The sequence below is a fragment of the Symphalangus syndactylus genome, chromosome 23 (genome assembly GCF_028878055.3).
Source record: "Symphalangus syndactylus isolate Jambi chromosome 23, NHGRI_mSymSyn1-v2.1_pri, whole genome shotgun sequence".
NCBI classification, from domain to species: domain Eukaryota; kingdom Metazoa; phylum Chordata; class Mammalia; order Primates; family Hylobatidae; genus Symphalangus; species Symphalangus syndactylus.
In genome coordinates this window covers 26,362,869-26,384,894 of record NC_072445.2, presented here as the reverse complement: position 1 = coordinate 26,384,894, position 22,026 = coordinate 26,362,869, and the positions used below count along the sequence as shown (strand labels likewise).

Below are 22,026 nucleotides of genomic sequence, written 5' to 3'. Positions count from 1 at the left end.
GAACATGTAGGTGGCTTTGGGGGTCACAGCATATGATTTCTGCAATGAAGGTTGTTTTGGAAGAGATGTACAATGAATAGGTGTTCCTACTAAGGAGTAATAGATCAGCTACATATTTTGGAGGCATTCCTGGACTCAGGCTTAGTCAGGCAGATTAGCAGTTAAAATAAAGTCAGTCATTGTTCAATTCCCACCTATGAGTGAGAACATGTGGTGTTTGGTTTTTTGTCCTTGCGATAGTTTACTGAGAAAGACGTTTTCCAATTTCATCTATGTCCCTACAAAGGACATGAACTCATCATTTTTTATGGCTGCATAGTATTCCATGGTGTATATGTGCCACATTTTCTTAATCCAGTCTATTGTTGTTGGACATTTGGGTTGGTTCCAATGAGAACTCATGGACATAGGAAGGGGAACATCACACTCCGGGGACTGTTGTGGGGTTGGGGGAGGGGGGAGGGACAGCATTAGGAGATATACCTAATGCTAAATGACGAGTTAATGGGTGCAGGAGATCAACATGGCACGTGGATACATATGTAACAAACCTGCACATTGTGCACATGTACCCTAAAACCTAAAGTATAATAAAAAAATAAAATAAAATAAAATAAAAAATAAAATAAAATAAAATAAAATAAAAGTCAGTCTTGTCCCCATATGGGGGCTGCTAGAGTTCTTGTAAATGCTCTTATCATTTTTTGGTTCAGGTTGTCATTTATTTTCTCCAGTAGTTCCACTTTCGTGGGGACTGCCGACTTTCTGCTTGTTTGCCATTTCTCTGGCTATTGGGTCCCTTGGGTATTCTTCACTGTTTTCCCTCAGTGGCTCACTGAGGCCTGGGGAGAACTTACAGTGGTAGCATCTTGGTCCATTTGGGCTACTGTAAGAAAAATCCTGGCAGGACATGGTACTCACACCTGTAATCCCAGCACTTTGGGAGGCCAAGGCAAGATGATGGCTTGAGCCCAGGAGTTGGAGACCAGCCTGGACAACATGACAAAAACTCCATCTCTACAAAAAATACAAAAATTAGCCAAACATGGTAAAGCATGCCTATAGACCCAGCTAGTCAGGAAGCTGAGGTGGGAGGATCACTTGAGCCTAGGAGGTCGGGGCTGCAGTGAGAGGTGATTGTAGCGATTGTGCCACTGCACTCCAGCCTAGGCGACAGAGGAAGACTCCATCTCAAAAAAAAAAAAAAAAATCTCCTAAACTAGATGGCTTATAACAGTTTATTTCTTACAGTTCTAGAGGCTGGGAATTCCAAGATCAAGATGTCAACAGATTCAGTGTCTGGTGAGGGCTCGCTCTCTGCTTAATAGAGGGCATTTTCTATCTGTGTCTTCACATGGCAGAAGGGGTGAATGAGCTCCCTTTGGTGTCTTTTATAAGGGCACTAATTCCATTCACGAGGGCTCCATCACCTCCCAAGGTCCCACTTCTTAAAACAATTGCATTGGGGATTAGGTTTCAACATATGAATTTGTCAGGGAGGGATACAAACATTCAGACCACAGCAGACAGCAGTACCATGAGTGGTGGATGGAACACCACTATCTCCCCACATGGTTCAGCTGTGCACCCGCTGCCCAGCTGACAGAGCCCAACTGAGCACAAGGAGGAAGCCTCTCTCTCCCCAGTCTCCTCAGCTGACTGGCTGTAGGCCTTGAGGGTAGAAAGAGCTCAGCTCCCTCACTCCTTGGCATGGGAGAGCAACCTCTAAGGAATTATCGAGTGGACAAGCACAGCTCCTCCCCTAGGGATCAACAGGCCTTCCCACCTCAAGCATCTAGAGTTTGGTCTGATTCTCACCCCGGGGCTTCTCCGTGGCTGATCTTCAGTCCTCAGCAGGCTCAAGTAAGAAAGGTAACTGTGCCTGCTTTCTCCTGTGGAGGAGGGTCCCAGGCCCCACCATTCTCTGGGCTCAGGAGAAACGCAGTGTTTGGATTGGAGATGTGGACAAAGGCAACCAGTATGAGTTAACGCTGCCATGTGCCCAGCAGCTCACAACCTCATCTACTGCCATTACCAAAACTATTATTAAAACAGTTGGCTGGGGCCGGGCGCCGTGGCTCACACCTGTAATCCCAGCACTTTGGGAGGCCAATGCAGGCGGATCACCTGAGGTCAGGAGTTCAAGACCAGCCTGGTCAACATGGCCAAATACCATCTCTACTAAAAACACAAAAATTAGCTGGGCATGGGGATGGGTACCTGTAATCCCAGCTACCAGGGAGGCAGAGGCAGGAGAATCACTTGAACCCCAGAGGCAGAGGTTGCAGTGAGCTGAGATCACACCACTGCACTCCAGCCTGGGCGACAGGGCAACATTCTGTCTCAAACAAACAAACAAACAAACACAAACAAAATGGTTGCCTAAAAAATTTACTGAACATTTAAATAGGTAATAACTTTAATTTAAACTTTTCAAAATACACATAAGCCCACAATCCTAACGAAAATATTTTCATTTTTCAGTGTCCCTTTCTGATCTTTCTCAATTTGCATGAGATTTTCACATTGCTGCAATCAGAGTGCATGTCCAGGTGGTCCTGCCTCTCTCACTACAGCATCCGCTTCTCTGTGCCGTAGCAGCGTGATAACCACGCTAATGGCTGCATCGGCAATGTTTGGAAGCATTCTATGTGTCTGACAATAGAGGGATACCTAAATAAGCAGTCATACATCCACTGTAGGTGATTATTTTCCAGCCTTTATTTTAACAATTTTGCAAATTTTTTTTAATCAGCAACAATTATCCCATCCCCCACTCCTTCCCACCTAGTGTTCTTGTGGACTTAACCTCTTTAAAGTAAGTAGGTGAGTATTCATGAGCAACTTCCCTTTTCATTAGCCCCTTCTATATTAGACCTCAGAACTATCTTGAGAGCCATTTGACAGTCTCAACTCTGGCCAGGCCATGCCCTCACGATGACAATCCTGGAGGAAAGATGCTTTAATTTAGCAGAATGAATCCCTCACTGTGTTCCATGGCCTGGTTCCTCAACTGTGGCTCATCTGCAGCCCTGGATGATATAAGCCTGGTGTATTTTTATGCCTTGTGGAATTTCTCCCTTTACAGCTCATTGGTCTTTTTCCAGCTGCAGAAAGGCTGGGCACAATGGCTCATACCTGTAATCTCAGCACTTTGGGAGACCAAAGTGGGAGGATCGCTTGAGCCCAAAAGTTCAAGACTAGACTGGGCAATAAAGAGAAAACTCATCTCTACAAAAAAATCAAAAGCTGGCTGGGCATGGTGGCGTATGTCTGTGGTCCCAGCTACACAGGAGGCTGAGGCAGGTGAAGCGCTTGAGTGCAGGAGGTTCAGGCTATAGGGAGCCATGTTTGCACCACTGTACTCCAGTCTGAGCGACAGTGAGACCCTGTTTCAAAGAAAAACAAAAACAAAAACAAAAAAACATTGTTTGTGGCTGGCCACAGTGGCTCACGCCTGTAATCCCAGCACTTTGGGAGGCTGAGGTGGGCGGATTACTTGAGGTCAGGAGTTCAAGACCAGCCTGGCCAACATGGTGAAACCCCATCTCTACTAAAAATACAAAAAAAAAAATTAGCCAGGCGTGGTGCTCCACACCTATAATCCCAGCTACTCAGGTGGCTGAGGCATGAGAATTGCTTGAAACCAGGAGGCAGAGGTTGCAGTGAGATGAGATCATGCCACTGCACGCCAACCTGGGCAACAGAGTAGACTCTGTCTTAAAAAAAACAAAAACAAAAAAACATTGTGTGGTAGTGAGATGAGTTGCTTGCCAGCAATGTGGGTCTATATAGACACCTCTGAGCAGGCTGGGCTGCCTTTTCCACAACAGCCCTCCATCCCCACTCCACCCCACATTGCCCACCCACTAAAATTCACAGCCACATCTGAGACTATCTTTGGTCTCCAGATCTAAGCCATTATCTTCACATTTTCAGGAAGAATAGATTCTTGAGGGTAGCAGAGCTCTCTTGGGCATTTCTGGTCAAAAACATATAGTTTTATCTTCTTTTCTCTATAGGAGAATTTCACCCAATATAATTAAGATTTCTCCCTTGTCAACAGCTGCAGGGTCCAGCATGCCTGTCACTCTCCAAGCCTTCCCAGAATCTTTGTTCAAAGGTTTTAGGGCAGTGCAGTCTTCTCCTAGCACAGCTTCTTCAAGCACTCTCAGAACTTGGTCTTGTCTTGTCTTGTCTTTTTTTTTCTTTTCTTCTTTTTTTCCGGCAGAAAGCGCGAACACAGTCCCCCATTAACGCAAATTATGCAGTTGACTTTCCCACATTTGGGGAAATCGCAGGGGTCAGCACATCCGGAGCGCAATGGATAAGCCTCACCCCGCGAAAACCACCTTCGTGATCATGGTATCTCCCCTGCCAGGTAAGTATAGAACTTGATCTTTTCTTCTCTGATCCTGGTGCATCTTTGCAGGAAGCTAAGAAGCTGGGTGCAATTTTCCTTCTCAGCAGCTCTAATGTCCTAGTCCAAGTGCTGTCTGTCACTATTATGAATCAAGTTACAGGCAATCTCAGAATCAGATAACATTGTAATCTGGCTGTATTTTAAAATATGGTTTGAGGTGTGTCTAACTCCTGTCAATGCTTGATAAAAGTGAATTCTTCATTATGAATCTTGAATTTCGGTCTAGGCGTGAAACTGGACTCCATCTCAAAAGAGTTGACTGTAGTTGATTTATTCACATCCTCAGTCCACTCTTATGAGGCTTTCCATGGCATCCCTCTACTAAACAGCTCCTATTGAGGTCATCAGTGACCTACCTATATCTTGCCAAAGCCAATGGTCCATTCTCTGTCCTTACCTTACCTCTCTGTGGGATTTGGCAAGCTGACCACTCCATCCTTCTGGAAGCCCTTTCTTCTCTAGGCTTCAGGGAACCCACCCTCCTGGAGTCCTCTCTTCCTGCTTTCATTCTTGCCATCCCAGCAGCCCCCTTTCAGATGGCAGTCTGAGTGATATTTTAAAAACATTTGCTAGGCCAGGCACAAGTGGCTCACACCTATAATCCCAGCACTTTGGGAGGGCAAGATGGGAGGATTGCTTGAGCCCAGGAGGTTGAGACTGCAGTGAGCCATGATCGCACCACTGCACTCCAGCCTGGGTGACAGAGCAAGACCCTGTCTCAAAAGAAACAAAATAAAAAAAAAATTTACTTAATCACATTGCTATTCCTCCAAAAGCTTCCAATTATGTGTTGGGTAATAACCCAGTCCCTAGCATGATTTATGGTTTGCCCCTGCCTTCTGTGCCCAGTCCTCACCCACACTCTTCTGCTCATCCACGAGGCTCCAGCCACACTGGCCTCCTTCTATCTGTCAAATTCTCCAGGAGCTTTCAAATTGTTGGGCCTTCCTCTTAGAATGGTCTTCCTATGAGTCATGACGTGGCTGCCTCCTCTTCACTTGGGTCGCAGCCAAACATCAACTCCTCAAGAGTTTTTCCCAGGAGCCAAGATGGCTGAATAGGAACAGCTCCGGTCTACAGCTCCCAGCCTGAGCAACACAGAAGACGGGTGATTTCTGCATTTCCATCTGAGGTACCGGGTTCATCTCACTAGGGAGTGCCAAACAGTGGGTGCAGGACAGTCGGTGAAGCGCACTGTGCGCGAGCCGAAGCAGGGCGAGGCATTGCCTCACTCGGGAAGTGCAAGGAGTCAGGGAGTTCCCTTTCCTAGTCAAAGAAAGGGGTAACAGACGGCACCTGGAATATGAGGTCAGTCCCACCCTAATACTGCGCTTTTCCAACGGGCCTGGAAAACGGCACACTAGGAGATTGTGTCCCGCACCTGGCTCGCAGGGTCCTGTGCCCACGGAGTCTCGCTGATTGCTAGCACAGCAGTCTGAGATCAAGCTGCAAGGCGGCAGTGAGGCTGGGGGAGGTGCGCCCGCCATTGCCCAGGCTTGCTTAGGTAAACAAAGCAGCCAGGAAGCTCGAACTGGGTGGAGCCCACCACAGCTCAAGGAGGCCTGCCTGCCTCTGTAGGCTCCACCTCTGGGGGCAGGGCACAGACAAACAAAAAGTCAGCAGGAACCTCCACAGACTTAAATGTCCCTGTCTGACTGACAGCTTTGAAGAGAGTAGTGGTTCTCCCAGCACACAGCTGGAGATCTGAGAACGAACAGACTGCCTCCTAAAGTGGGTCCCTCACCCCTGAGCAGCCTAACTGGGAGGCACCCCCCCCCCAGTAGGGACAGACTGACACCTCACTCGGCTGGGTACTCCTCTGAGACAAAACTTCCAGAGGAACTATCAGACAGCTGAATTTGTGGTCTCACGAAAATCCGCTGTTCTGCAGCCACCGCTGCTGACACCCAGCCAAACAGGGTCTGGAGTGGACCTCTAGTAAACTCCAACAGACCTGCAGCTGAGGGTCCTGTCTGGTAGAAGGAAAACTAACAAACAGAAAGGACATCCACACCAAAAACCCATCTGTACATCACCATCATCAAACACCAAAAGTAGATAAAACCACAAAGATGGGGAAAAAACAGAGCAGAAAAACTGGAAACTCTAAAAAGCAGAGCACCTCTCCTCCTCCAAAGGAACACAGTTCCTCACCAGCAACGGAACAAAGCTGGATGAAGGATGACTTTGACGAGTTGAGAGAAGAAGACTTCAGATGATCAAACTACTGTGAGCTACGGGAAGAAATTCAAAACAATAGCAAAGAAGTTAAAAACTTTGAAAAAAAATTAGAAGAATGGATAACTAGAATAACCAATGGAGAGAAGGGCTTAAAGGAGCTGATGGAGCTGAAAGCCAAGTTTCGAGAACTACGCGAAGATTGCAGAAGCCTCAGTAGCAGATGCGATCAACTGGAAGAAAGGGTATCGCTGATGGAAGATGAAATGAATGAAATTAAGTGAGAAGGGAAGTTTAGAGAAAAAAGAATAAAAAGAAATGAACAAAGCCTCCAAGAAATTTGGGACTATATGAAAAGACCAAACCTACGTCTGATTGGTGTACCTGAAAATGACGGGGAGAATGCAACCAACTTGGAAAACACTCTGCAAGATATTATCCAGGAGAACTTCCCCAATCTAGCAAGGCAGGCCAACATTCAGATTCAGGAAATACAGAGAATGCCACAAAGATACTCCTCGAGAAGAGCAACTCCAAGACACATAATTGTCAGATTCACCAAAGTTGAAATGAAGGAAAAAATGTTAAGGGCAGCCAGAGAGAAAGGTCGGGTTACCCACAAAGGGAAGCCCATCAGACTAACAGCTGATCTCTCGGCAGAAACTCTACAAGCCAGAAGAGAGTGGGGGCCGATATTCAACATTCTTAAAGAAAAGAATTTTCAACCCAGAATTTCATATCCAGCCAAACTAAGCTTCATAAGTGAAGGAGAAATAAAATACTTTACAGACAAGCAAACGCTGAGTGATTTTGTCACCACCAGGCCTGCCCTAAAAGAGCTCCTGAAGGAAGCACTAAACATGGAAAGGAACAACCGGTACCAGCCACTGCAAAAACATGCCAAATTGTAAAGACCATCGAGGCTAGGAAGAAACTGCATCAACTAACGAGCAAAATAACCAACTAACATCATAATGACAGGATCAGATTCACACATAACAATATTAACCTTAAATGTAAATGGGCTAAATGCTCCAATTAAAAGACACAGACTGGCAAACTGGATAAGGAGTCAGGACCCATCAGTGTGCTGTATTCAGGAAACCCATCTCACATGCAGAGACACACATAGACTCAAAATAAAGGGATGGAGGAAGATCTATCAAGCAAATGGAAAACAAAAAAAGGCAGGGGTTGCAATCCTAGTCTCTGATAAAATAGACTTTAAACCAACAAAGATCAAAAGAGACAAAGAAGGCCATTACATAATGGTAAAGGGATCAATTCAACAAGAAGAGCTAACTATCCTAAATATATATGCACCCAACACAGGAGCACCCAGATTCATAAAGCAAGTCCTGAGTGACCTACAAAGGGACTTAAACTCCCACACAATAATAATGGGAGATTTTAACACCCCACTGTCAACATTAGACAGATAAATGAGACAGAAAGTTAACAAGCATATCCAGGAATTGAACTCAGCTCTACACAAAGTGGACCTAATAGACATCTACAGAACTCTCCACCCCAAATCAACAGAATATACATTTTTTTCAGCAGCACACCACACCTATTCCAAAATTGACCACATAGTTGGAAGTAAAGCTCTCCTCAGCAAATGTAAAAGAACAGAAATTATAACAAACTGTCTCTCAGACCACAGTGCAATCAAACTAGAACTCAGGATTAAGAAACTCACTCAAAACCGCTCAACTACATGGAAACTGAACAACCTGCTCCTTAATGACTATTGGGTACGTAATGAAATGAAGGCAGAAATAAAGATGTTCTTTGAAACCAACGAGAACAAAGACTCAACATACCAGAATCTCTGGGACACGTTCAAAGCAGTGTGTAGAGGGAAGTTTATAGCACTAAATGCCCACAAGAGAAAGCAGGAAAGATTCAAAATTGACACCCTAACATCACAATTAAAAGAACTAGAAAAGCAAGAGCAAACACATTCAAAAGCTAGCAGAAGGCTAGAAATAACTAAAATCAGAGCAGAACTGAAGGAAATAGAGACACAAAAAACCCTTCAAAAAATTAATGAATCCAGGAGCTGGTTTTTTGAAAAGATCAACAAAATTGATAGACCGCTAGCAAGACTAATAAAGAAGAAAACAGAGAAGAATCAAATAGATGCAATAAAAAATGAAAAAGGGGATATCACCACCGATCCCACAGAAATACAATCTACCATCAGAGAATACTACAAACACCTCTATGCAAATAAACTAGAAAATCTAGAAGAAATGGATAAATTCCTCGACAAATACACCCTCCCAAGACTAAACCAGGAAGAAGTTGAATCTCTGAATAGACCAATAACAGGTTCTGAAATTGTGGCAATAATCAATAGCTTACCAACCAAAAAGAGTCCAGGACCTGATGGATTCACAGCCGAATTCTACCAGAGGTACAAGGAGGAACTGGTACCATTCCTTCTGAAACTATTCCAATCGATAGAAAAAGAGGGAATCCTCCCTAACACATTTTATGAGGCCAGCATCGTCCTGATACCAAAGCCTGGCAGAGACATAACCAAAAAAGAGAATTTCAGACCAATATCCTTGATGAACATTGATGCAAAAATCCTCAATAAAATACTGGCAAACTGAATCCAGCAGCACATCAAAAAGCTTATACACCATGATCAAGTGGGCTTCATCCCTGGGATGCAAGGCTGGTTCAACATACGCAAATCAATAAATGTAATCCAGCATATAAACAGAACCAAAGACAAAAACCATATAATTATCTCAATAGATGCAGAAAAGGCCTTTGACAAAATTCAACAACCCTTCATGCTAAAAACCCTCAATAAATTAGGTATTGATGGGACGTATCTCAAAATAATAAGAGCTATCTATGACAAACCCACAGCCAATATCATACTGAATGGGCAAAAACTGGAAGCATTCCCTTTGAAAACTGGCACAAGACAGGGATGCCCTCTCTCACCACTCCTATGCAACATAGTGCTGGAAGTTCCGGCCAGGGCAATCAGGCAGGAGAAGGAAATAAAGGGTATTCAATTAGGAAAAGAGGAAGTCAAATTATCCCTGTTTGCAGATGACATGATTGTATATCTAGAAAACCCCATCATCTCAGCCCAAAATCTCCTTAAGCTGATTAGCAACTTCAGCAAAGTCTCAGGATACAAAATCAATGTACAAAAATCACAAGCATTCTTGTACACCAATCACAGACAAACAGAGAGCCAAATCATGACTGAACTCCCATTCACAATTGCTTCAAAGACAATAAAATACCTAGGAATCCAACTTACAAGGGATGTGGAGGACCTCTTCAAGGAGAACTACAAACCACTGCTCAATGAAATAAAAGAGGATACAAACAAACGGAAGAACATTCCATGCTCATGGGTTGGAAGAATCAATATCGTGAAAATGGCCATACTGCCCAAGGTAATTTATAGATCAATGCCATCCCCATCAAGCTACCAATGACTTTCTTCACAGAATTGGAAAAAACTACTTTAAAGTTCATATGGAACCAAAAAAGAGCCCGCATCGCCAAGTCAATCCTAAGCCAAAAGAACAAAGCTGGAGGCATCACGCTACCTGACTTCAAACTATACTACAAGGCTACAGTAACCAAAACAGCATGGTACTGGCACCACAACAGAGACATAGATCAATGGAACAGAACAGAGCCCTCAGAAATGATGCCGCATATCTACAACTATCTGATCTTTGATAAACCTGACAAAAACAAGAAATGGGGAAAGGATTCCCTATTTAATACATGGTGCTGGGAAAACTGGCTAGCCATATGTAGAAAGTTGAAACTGGATCCCTTCCTTACACCTTATACAAAAATTAATTCAAGATGGATTAAAGACTTAAATGTTAGACCTGAAACCATTAAAATCCTACAAGAAAACCTAGGCAATACCATTCAGGACATAGGCGTGGGCAAGGACTTCATGTCTAAAACACCAAAAGCAATGGCAACAAAAGCCAAAATTGACAAATGGGATCTAATTAAACTAAAGAGCTTCTGCACAGCAAAAGAAACTACCATCAGAGTGAACAGGCAACCTACAGAATGGGAGAAAATTTTTGCAACCTACTCATCTGACAAAGGGCTGATATCCAGAATCTACAATGAACTCAAACAAATTTACAAGAAAAAAACAAACAACCCCATCAAAAAGTGGGCAAAGGACATGAACAGACACTTCGCAAAAGAAGACATTTATGCAGCCAAAAAACACATGAAGAAATGCTCATCATCACTCGCCATCAGAGAAATGCAAATCAAAACCACAGTGAGATACCATCTCACACCAGTTAGAATGGCCATCATTAAAAAATCAGGAAACAACAGGTGCTGGAGAGGATGTGGAGAAATAGGAACACTTTTACACTGTTGGTGGGACTGTAAACTAGTTCAACCATTGTGGAAATCAGTGTGGCGATTCCTCAGGGATCTAGAACTAGAAATACCATTTGACCCAGCCATCCCATTACTGGGTATATACCCAAAGGACTATAAATCATGCTGCTATAAAGACACATGCACACGTATGTTTATTGCGGCACTATTCACAATAGCAAAGACTTGGAACCAACCCAAATGTCCAACAACGATAGACTGGATTAAGAAAATGTGGCACATATACACCATGGAATACTATGCAGCCATAAAAAATGATGAGTTCATGTCCTTTGTAGGGACATGGATGAAACTGGAAAACATCATTCTCAGTAAACTATCGCAAGGACAAAAAACCAAACATCGCATGTTCTCACTCATAGGTGGGAACTGAACAATGAGAACTCATGGACACAGGAAGGGGAACATCACACTCTGGGGACTGTTGTGGGGTTGGGGGAGGGGGAGGGACAGCATTAGGAGATATACCTAATGCTAAATGACGAGTTAATGGGTGCAGGAAATCAACACGGCACGTGGATACATATGTAACAAACCTGCACATTGTGCACATGTACCCTAAAACCTAAAGTATAATAAAAAAAAAGAAGAAGAAAAAATAAGTATCCAAATTGAAAGGGAAAAATAAAAATCATCTCTTTCTGCAGATGATATGATCATATACCTGGAAATCCCTAAAGACTCTACACAAAACACTATTATAACTAACTTAAAAAGTCAATAAAATTACAGGATACAAAGTTAACATACAAAAATGAGTGGTGTTTCTATACACTAACAACAAACTTTAGAAAAGGAAAACCAAGAAACAAGCTCATTTAAATTAGCAACAATAACAACAAGGAAATACTTAGAAATTAAGAAATAAAAGACCTGTACCCTGAAAATTGTAAAACATTACCAAAAGAAATTTTTCAAATGACACAAATAGAAAGACGTTCCGTGTTCATGGATTGGAAAAATTAAAATTGTTAAAATGTTCACACTACCCAATGCAATCTACAGATTCAATGTCATCCTTATCAAAATCCCAATGGCAATTTATACAGAAATAGAAAAAACAATTCTAAATTCACATGGAACTACAAAAGACCCTGAATAGCCAAAGCAATTTTAAGAAGAAAGAATAAAGCTGGAAGCATCACACTGCTTGACTTCAAATCATATTACAAAGCTATAGTAATCAAAACCATACAGTATTGTCATAAAAACAAACATCTAAATCAGTGGAAAAGACTAGAGAGCCCAGAAATAAGCCCATACATTTATGGTCAATGTATCTTCTACTAGGGTGCCAAGAACACATAATGGGTATAGCTCATTAAGAAAAAAAAAAAATTGGTGTTTGGAAAACTGGTTATCCACATGCAAAAAAAAAAAGGAATTAAATTGAACCCCTATCACACACATACAAAAACCAATCTATAATGAATTAGAGACTTAAACACAACATGCAACTGTAAAACTCCTAGAAGAAAACATAGGGAAAAAGCTTTTTGACAGTGGTCTTGGCAATATGTTTTTGGATATGGCAACAAAAGCAAAAATAGATATCTAGTATTACATGAAACTAAAAGTTCTGCACAGCAAAGGAAGCAATCACCTAAATCAAAAGGCAACTGATGGAATTGGAAAAAGCATTTGCAAACCATTCACCTAATAAGAAGTTAATACCCAAATATATATAAAGAACTTACACAACTCAGTACCAAAAGTATAAATAACTGAATTAAAAATTGGGCTAAGTACTTAAATAAACACGTATCAAAAGAAGAAATTCAGATGGTGAACAGGCATATGAAAAAGTACTCAACATCTCTAATCATCAGGGAAATGCAAATTAAACCACAATAAAATATCACCTTACACCTTTAGGATGACTATTATTAAAAAGACAAAAGATAACAAATGTTGATGAGGCTGTGGAGAAAAGAGTATGTTTTTCCCCTGTCTTTTCAAAGGGACTTTCTCACAGAAACAGTTCATGATTATTAACACCCCCTCTTTGCGTCTCAACACAGCAATCAGGTTCCCACCCTGCCATGCCACTGAAGCTATTCTAGCAGAGGTCACATCTAGTCTAATTGCCAAATCCAGTTAATAGGTCTTAGTTCTTGTTTCAGTTCTTAATTCTGCAGCATTTGACAATAAATTATGCATTCCGAAAAGTCTTTCAATTCTTGTCTTACACGACCTTATTCTCTAGATTCTTATTTAGCTTCCTGGCCATACTTTTTCAGTCTTACTTGCTGTGTCCTCCACCTCCCTCTTCCTGAGTTACTGTTAAGTGAATTGCGTTCAAAAACAGGATGCACATTATGGCACTATTTGTGATGTATTATGTATACATAAATATGTTACTGGATGGAGTTGTCCAGGTTCTTACCCTGTTGAACAAAGAATTGAACAAAATGCAGAAACAAAGTGACAAAAGAACAAAGCAAGGAAAAACAAAGCAACCGGAGAATGGAGCAAGGAAAGGAAAGCACAGATTTATTGAAGACAATTCACAGAGTGGGAGCGGCTGTAGCAAGCAGATCAAGAGCCTCTCCAATTAGGGTTTTTATAAAGTCAAAATAACTTGGCAACACCCCTAGGTGCCCTTTAGTGGCCTCCAATTGGTTATACCCTATGAAAGATGGGCCTGCAACCCAACAGAGGCTGAAGGGGAAACTTCTGTCTTGTTATCACAAGAGTGAAGATGTGGCCTGTATGCTGCCTAATCTTGCCTAGAACTGGCTGCACCTGCTATTCCTTTGCTTAGAACTGGCTGCACCTGCTATTCCTTTGCCTAGAACTGGCTGCACCTGCTATTCCTTTGCCTAGAACTGGCTGCACCTATTATTCTTTGCTTACTTATGCCTCAACCCTTATCTATCCTAATTCCCTATTTTTCTTCCTCAGATATATTATACATAGATATTTAGAGTGTACACATAAAAGTTGTGTTTATGTGTAAGATAAGTGTGAAATATAAATATGTATATTATATATGTGTATGTGTATATATGATATGTGTGTGTCAAAATGTTAGGCAATGGAAATAATCTCTGTGAATTTCACTTTAATCATTTCTGTATCTCTTGAATATGTTTGTAATTATTATTTATAACTCTAAGAATCAATGTTATTACTCCGTTTTCAGACTGCTATAAAGAAATACCCAAGCCTGGGTAATTTATGAAGAAAAGAGATGTAATTAACTTACAGTTCTGCAGGCTTAACAGGAAGCATGACTGGCAGGCCTCAGGAAAAATACTTGTGGTGGAAGGCGAAGGGGAAACAAGCACTTCTTTACCATGGCAGGACAGGAAAGAGACGGGGAGATGGAGGAAGTGGTACACACTTTCAAACAACCAGATCTCGTGAGAACTCACTAACTCTCACAAGTACAGCAAGGGGGAAGTCCGCGGCATGATTGAATCACCTCCCATCATGCCCCTCCCCCAACACGTGGTAATTATAATTCCAGATGAGATTTGGGTGGGGACATAGAGCCAAACCATATAAGTCAATAATAAATTATCCACTAATGCTTATAGCTCTTTAAAAAAAAAAAAAAAAAAAAGAGTTTTTCCCTGTCATACCTCTTCCTTCAAGTCACTCCTTTTTCTCTTCACAGCTCGTATTATCTGAAATTTTCTTCATTTGTTTTCTGGCGTGTGAGTTCATGAAGGTCAGGGACTTTATCTTGTCATATTATACCTAGTACTGAAAACCGCACAGAGCAGGCCCTCAATAAAGACTCGTAGGCCGGGTGCAGTGGCTCATGCCTTAATCCCAGCACTTGGGAGGCTGAGGTGGGCAGATCACTTGCAGCCAGGAGTTTGGGACCAGCCTGCCCAACATAGTGAAACCCCCATCTCTACCAAAAATTACAAAAATAACCGGATGTGGTGGTGCACGCCTGGAGGCCCAGCTACTCGGGAGGCTGAGGTGGGAAAATCACTTGAACCTGGGAGTTGGAGGTTGCAGTGAGCCAAGACCACACCACTGCGGTCCACCCTGAGTGACAGAGAAAGACTCTGTCTCAGAAGAAATACATACATACATATATATATACATACCATAGACCAGCTCTTAATTATTTTACTGTCCAATATTCGGGAGCCCATTCTGCTCATTATGTAGACACCTCAACTAGACTGCAAAAAAAAAATATAGCAAATCATTTGGTCTGTAGCTGTATGTTTAACAGGTATTAGAATGCCTCAAGTTTTTTTTTTAGGTTTCTACATTAGAAATACTTGCCCATAAGGGAGCTGAAAGAAAAACATGATTATAATGGTTGGAAGTTTCTTTTTTACATAAATGCTTCTAATTTGTGGTCAATAAGAAGGTAGGTTAAAGATTCAAGAGAAGTACAAGACCTCCCCTAACTAACCTCTGTCAGTATTACTCACTTCAGCTCCCCTCCCATTGCAGGATACCTACCATGGGTCAGGCACTGGGCTAGATGCTGGGAAATGAGTAAGACACAAGCTCTGACCTTGACTTTACACTCTGACTAGGGACACAAGCACATAAATAGGGAATGTCAGTGTAATGTGGACTGTGCTGCCAGAGGGCCACCCATGAGACACAGGGTTGGTCATTCGGTCTGTCTGGAACATGCAGGGGATATTTTCTCAAGGAGACCACCTCCGTGTTTGGCCCTACTAAGATGTATCACATTTCCTCACTGTGTTCTTGTGTTTTATACAGTATTTATAAACCACCTGTCTGCTTTCTGTTCTTTTGGAACAAGAGGAATTTCTTTGGCTATATTTCCAAAGATTATATGATACATATGATATGATATATATGATATATCAAGTATCTTAGTCCACGTGGACTGCTGTAACAGAATGCCATAGATTGGGTGACTTCTAAACAACAGAAATTTATTTCTGGAGTCTGGAAAGTCTAAGATCAAGGCGCTGGCAGATTCGGCGTCTGGTGAGGCTCACTTCCTGGTTCCTAGATAAACATCTTCTTGCTGTGTCCTCACATGGCAGAAGGGGGAGGGATTTCTCTTGGGTATCTTTAATAAGAACAAGGATCTCATTCATGAGGACTCTGCTCATGACCTCATAACCTCCCAAAGATCCCACCTCCTAGTACCATCACATTGAGGATTAGAATTCAACCTATGAACGTTGGTGGGACATAAATATTCAGTCTATATCATCAACGTTGTTTTTTTCTTCTTGATAGCATTGCATTTTTATCTGACATAATTAGATTTTCTGCCCAGAGGCCTTTGTGAAACTTTCTGACAGTTAATTGCTAGAATGTTTTTTTAACCTTCTTACCATTGAACTTTCTGGGATGAGTCTTATATTACCCAGATCAGGTATGTTCCAGGTCAGCGTATTTGGAGATGAAAGTGACCCTTTTAAAATTTCACTGAACCAGTAATGAATATATCAGTCAAAATAAGATTTTAATTATTAAACTAGACTAAGATATTTTTATTAGAACCACCCAAATTGTCAGTCATCGGTGTTGTTCTGTTCCATATTTAATATGTAATATTTAACCATATTTGAATACATTTAAGTTACCTATTTAAAAAAACCTTTAGACTTTCTGTCTTTTCAACTGATGCCCATTCTTCTTTCATTTCATGGTTATTTTCTCTGTTTTAACCATTTAATTCTAGACGATATGGCTTGCTGGTTTCCATCTTTCGCTCCACAGGCCCTCATTTCTTTAAAGTTAATGAAATGCTCCCTGTCAAATAGAAATGTAACTTGTTAGTTCTTCTATAACCAAAGGACACTGCCTGACACAGCCCTGCAAGGGACTTGACTGTAACCATTTTCTTTGTATTGAAACTACTTTTCAGCTTCTGTGATAGTATTAATTCCTAGTTTTCTACGAAACTCACTAAGTGCTTTTCAAACGACAGAGCTGTGATGCTCTTGGAGACAGGACTGAGCTAAATGTGCGAAGAAAATAAGGTAATGGTGGGGAAATTCTGAGGGAGCTGCAGCTTGCAGGAAGCTGGACAAAATGCCAAGAGAAATGAAAACTAGGATGGTTTGGATCTAAGTAATCTCCTGAAAGAGAAAATTATTATCAGGCATAATTTTAGGGGAACATATATAAACATAATCTTGGCTGCAAGACCCTATATGAATAGCTTCTCCACATATACACACATCCAGGCTTACACAGAATCTCAGACCTCATGTCTCATGACTCGCGTTGTTCACTCTGCTACAATCAAGACAGGCCTTGGCCCCATTTGAGCCTTTGCTCTGGCTATTCTCTCTTCCTGGAACACCCTCCCCTACAAATACCTAGGGTGAATTCACTGTCTTTGAGTCTTTGTCCAAATACCACATTCTTAAGGAGGCTGTAAGGGAGAAAACGTAACATTTTCTCACCCATCACAAAGACCCCTATAACAAAAGCAGACCAACAGGGGAAGCGTACAAATATACTTAATGTAACTTAAACATGGCATGGGAGACTTCAGAAATAAAGACCTAGGGAAACAGGGAAAAGTGTGTTTTTGTAGAGGGTCATGCAGAAGTATGACTGGAGAGCAAAAGGATACAATTTAATGGTAATTAACTAGGAGGAACTTAGCAAGGCCTATTTGTTCAGATTTTTCTCTGTGTCTTCATTCATTTCCTCTGGGTATAGGGAGGACCCTTCTAGAATGAGGGCCTTATGACCTGCTTTAGAGGAAGATCAAATAGTTCTTCTATGGCGTGTTTCAGGGGAGAACAGGGGGAGGAGGGCAGAGGGACCTTTCTGCTTCTGTTATTTTCTCAAATGCCAAAGTGTCAAACTTTGGGGTAGCATGTCCTGAAGCCTGTCAAGGCCTTCTTTGATGATTATATTTAAAACTGCAAAGTATCCCTGTCAAATGCTGGCTTTCAAAAACTATCACAGAAACGACCTATTGATAAGACAAAGCTGACTACATTCATACTACAATAAGACAGAAAGAGTGTGCACTACCTTGACAGTCTTGGAGCCCACAAGGGGTGAAGTTGGGATGTTTATGAGGTATGCGAGTCAGGTTTAAGGCAGATCTTTCATTGTGGGGGCTTGCTTAGGGTTGCATAAAATTATGATATAATTTAGAGTTGGTAGACAGAGCAAGGTGAAGGTTTGAGATGAACCAGCAGTTGAGATGAGTCAATCATCTTTGATCAAACCATTCATTTAAGTGGGTATTTTGGGAAGTTCCTGGAAGAAATGATAAGGTTATGTGCAATTGTATCTCTTGGGCAAGAGTTTCCTGGAATAATAAAATTATATTGATGAAGACAGAATAGAAAAGCTATGTTAGTGAAGACAGCCCAGTGATAAGAGAATGTTAATGTAGATGGGAAACTGTGAGCAGTTCTCACCACCAGTCTCCTTTACCTTTACCAGTCCCCTTACATACTTCACATATGTAAGTATGTATAGTCTTACATATTATACAATTTAATCACTATGATTATTTGTTGGCTGTCTCCCAACATCCCCTCACAGTGAGAGTGTAAGCTCCACTAAACAGTACCTGACATACGTTATTATTAATAATAGCAAATACTTACAGCATTAACCATGTACTGGATGTTGTTTTAAGGCCTTTATATTTATTTCCTCATATAATCCTCATTAAAACCTTATGAGAAGGTATTAATATTGTCTGCATTTTAGATGCATAAGCACAGAGTTACTAAATCCATTTGCCCAAGAACACACAGCTGGTAAATGTAGAATCTGGATTAGAATCCAGTGTCTGGCATCTTTTCAACCTCATTACTAAGAGCCTTCCCTGTGGGTGGACATTCTGGTGAACATTCACACAGGAGGTGTTAAAACTATTAACTGGAGGCCATTAGGCTGAGGTGGCTCCAGCACCCTGGGTTCCTACAGAAACAAACTGAAATCCTGCTCAGTATAAATAGTAAAATGAAACTTAAGCTTAACCAATCAGAAACTACCAACTAGCCTTTAGCTTAGGAACTTTCCATCAGAATGATCCAAATAAGGCTTGTTCACTTCAGCCAATCAAATGTTTTATCTGCCTTGCTTCTGCCTTCACGTCATAAAAGTCTTCCTCCCTGATCCCACTTTGGTGGCACCTTTGAACCACATGCAATCCAGTGCTACCCAATTCATGCATTGTTATCTGCTCAAATAAAATCTTCAAACAATTTTAGGGCCGGACGCGGTGGTTCATGCCTGTAATCCCAGCATTTTAGGAGGCCAAGGCGGGTGGATCACAAGGTCAGGAGATTGAGACCATCCTGGCTAACACGGTGAAACCCCGTCTCTACTAAAAAAAATTAGCCGGGCATGGTGGCGGGTGCCTGTAGTCCCAGCTACTTGGGAGGCTGAGGCAGGAGAATGGCGTGAACCTGGGAGTGGAGGTTGCAGTGAGCCAAGATCATGCCACTGCAGTCCAGCCTGGGAAACAGAGCAAGACTCCGTCTCAAAAAAAAAAAAAAAAAATTTAACAAGTTTTATTTTGGCTGGGCACAGTGGCTCACACCTGTAATCCCAGCACTTTGGGAGGCTAAGGTGGGCAGATCACTTAAGATCAGGAGTTAGAGACCAGCCTGGCCAACATGGTGAAAGCCATCTCCACTAAAAATACAAAAATTAGCTAGACATGGTGATGGGCGCCTATAATCCCAGCTATTTGAGAGGCTGAGGCAGGAGAATTGCTTGAACCCAGGAGGCGGAGGTTGCAGTGAGCCAAGATTGCGCCATTGCACTCCAGCCTGGGCAACAAGAGTGAAACTCTGTCTCAAAAAAAAAAAAAAAAGAAGTTTTATTTTGTTTTTAATTGGCACTTTATCGTACATGTTTATAGGATACAGTGCAATGTTTTGATACGTATATACATTGTGTAATGATCAAATCAGGATAAATAACATATTCATTACTTCAGACACTTGTCATTCCTTTGTGGTGAGAATATTCAAAACCTTCTAAACAATCCACCAAATGAGAGAAAATATTTTCAAACTACACATCTGACAAAGGATTAATAACCAAAATATATAAGGAGCTCAGACAACTCAATAGAAAAAAATCTAATCATCTTATTTTAAAATGAGCAAAAGATCTGAATAGACATGTCTCAAAAGAAGATATTACAAATAGTCAGTGGGTAAATAAAAAATGCTCATCATTTATCATCAGAGAAATGCAAGTCAAAACTACAGTGAGGTATCATCTCACTTCAGCTAAAGCAGCTTTTATCCAAAAGGCAGGCAATAACAAATGCTGGTGAGAATGTGGAGAAAAGGGAACCCTTGTACACTGTTGGTGGGAATGGAAATTAGGACAGCCACTGTGGAGAACAGTATGAAGCTTCCTCAAAAAACTGAAGATGGAGCTACCATATGACCCAGCAATCCCACTGCTAGGTATATATCCCAAAGAAAAAAAACAGTATATCAAAGAGATACCTGCACTCCCATGAATCAGCCTCAGTGTCCATGAGTGGACGAATGGATAAAAAAAATGTGGTACATATACACAATGAAATATTATTCAGCCATAAAAAAGAGATCCTGTAATCTGCAACAACATGGAGGGAACTGGAGGAAATTAGGTTAAGTGAAGTAAACCAGGCACACAAAGACAAATTTTACATATATGGGAGTTAAAAATTAAAACAAACTCATGGAGTGAGAGAGTAGAATAACGGTTACTGGAGGCTGGGAAGGGTAGTGAGGAGAGGGGTGGATAAAGTGGGGGTGATTAATGGGTACAAAATAATAGATAGAATTAATAAGATCTAGTATTTGATAGCATAGCAGGGTAACTACAGTCAATAATAATTTTTTGTATATTTTAAAATAGCTGGCTAGGCACTGTAACTCACACCTGTAATCCCAGCACTTTGGGAGGCCAAGGAGGGTGGATCATTTGAGGCCAGGAGTTTGAGACCAGCCTGGCCAACATGGTGAAACCCTGTCGGTAGTCCCAGCTACTCAAGTGATTCTCCTGTCTCAGCCTCCTGAGTAGCTGGGACTACAGACGTGTGCCGCCACACCCAGCTAATTTTTGTATTTTTAGTAGAGACAGGTTTCACCATGTTGGCCAGGCTGGTCTGGAACTCCTGGCCTCAAGTGATCTGCTCACCTCAGCATCCCAAAGTGCTGGGATTTCAAGGGTGAGCCACTGCACCTGACCATCTTCCAGCTATTTTGAAGTATACTGTCATTGACTGTAGTCACCCTACTGTGCAATAGAACCCAGAACTTGTTCCTCCTCCTGCTAACTATAACTTTATACTCTAAGCTCTCTAAAATTTTAATGTACCTAAGTTTATCTTTCAATAGCAGCAAATATTTTTCAGTACTGAACCATTTCTAAAAGCCAGTCCACAAAGGATGTTCTAAAACTTCCTTGGCAACACCTGCCTTGAGGATTGAAACTGTGCCTGGCACCTCTCCTTCCACTGAACAGCAAACATTTACTTCTTTCACTTTTCTTTCCCTCACTGCCATTGCTGATCAAAGCCCATTTCCTTCTGATTCACACATTTATTCTTTAGTTGTGTCCATGCAATTAAAAAGCCTACTTAGCGGCATCTACTGACTTTTCATATCTCCCTTATTCAGTACAGAGTTTGACTCTTCAGGGCAGTAAGTCCTATTTCCCTGATTCCAAATTGGATTGAGGCCGAGCGCCGTGGCTCATGCTTATAATCCCAGCACTTTGGGAGGCAGAGGTGGGCAGATCACCTGAGGTCAGGAATTCAAGACCAGCCTGGCCAACATGGTGAAACCCCATCTCCACTAAAAATACAAAAAGTAGCCAGGCATGGTGGCATGTACCTGTAGTTACAGCTACTCAAGAGGCTAAGGAAGGAGAATAGCTTAAGTCCAGGAGGCAGAGGTTGCAGTGAGCTGAGGTTGCACCACTGCACTGCAGCCTGGGCACAGAGCGAGACTCTGTCTCAAAAAAAAAAAAAAAGAAAAAAACTACATTGGATTGAAGTGTGTGGGCAGTGGGTAGAGGTGGCCATTCCTATTGTTCTCATA

General features: G+C 41.8%; 1 long non-coding RNA gene and 1 other non-coding gene across 2 annotated transcripts in view; both read right to left on the bottom strand.

Moving 5' to 3' along the window:
• LOC134735717 (uncharacterized) overlaps positions 1-14,349 on the bottom strand; it is a 63,153-nt gene extending 48,804 nt beyond the window's left edge. The window contains exon 1 of the long non-coding RNA XR_010119127.1: positions 14,238-14,349. This is a non-coding gene — a long non-coding RNA (uncharacterized lncRNA). The remainder of the gene's footprint in view (positions 1-14,237) is intronic.
• LOC129473893 (U1 spliceosomal RNA) lies at positions 4,226-4,389 on the bottom strand. Its single transcript, XR_008654414.1, has one exon. It is a non-coding gene; the product is annotated as a U1 spliceosomal RNA (small nuclear RNA).
• Positions 14,350-22,026: the final 7,677 nt, after the last annotated feature.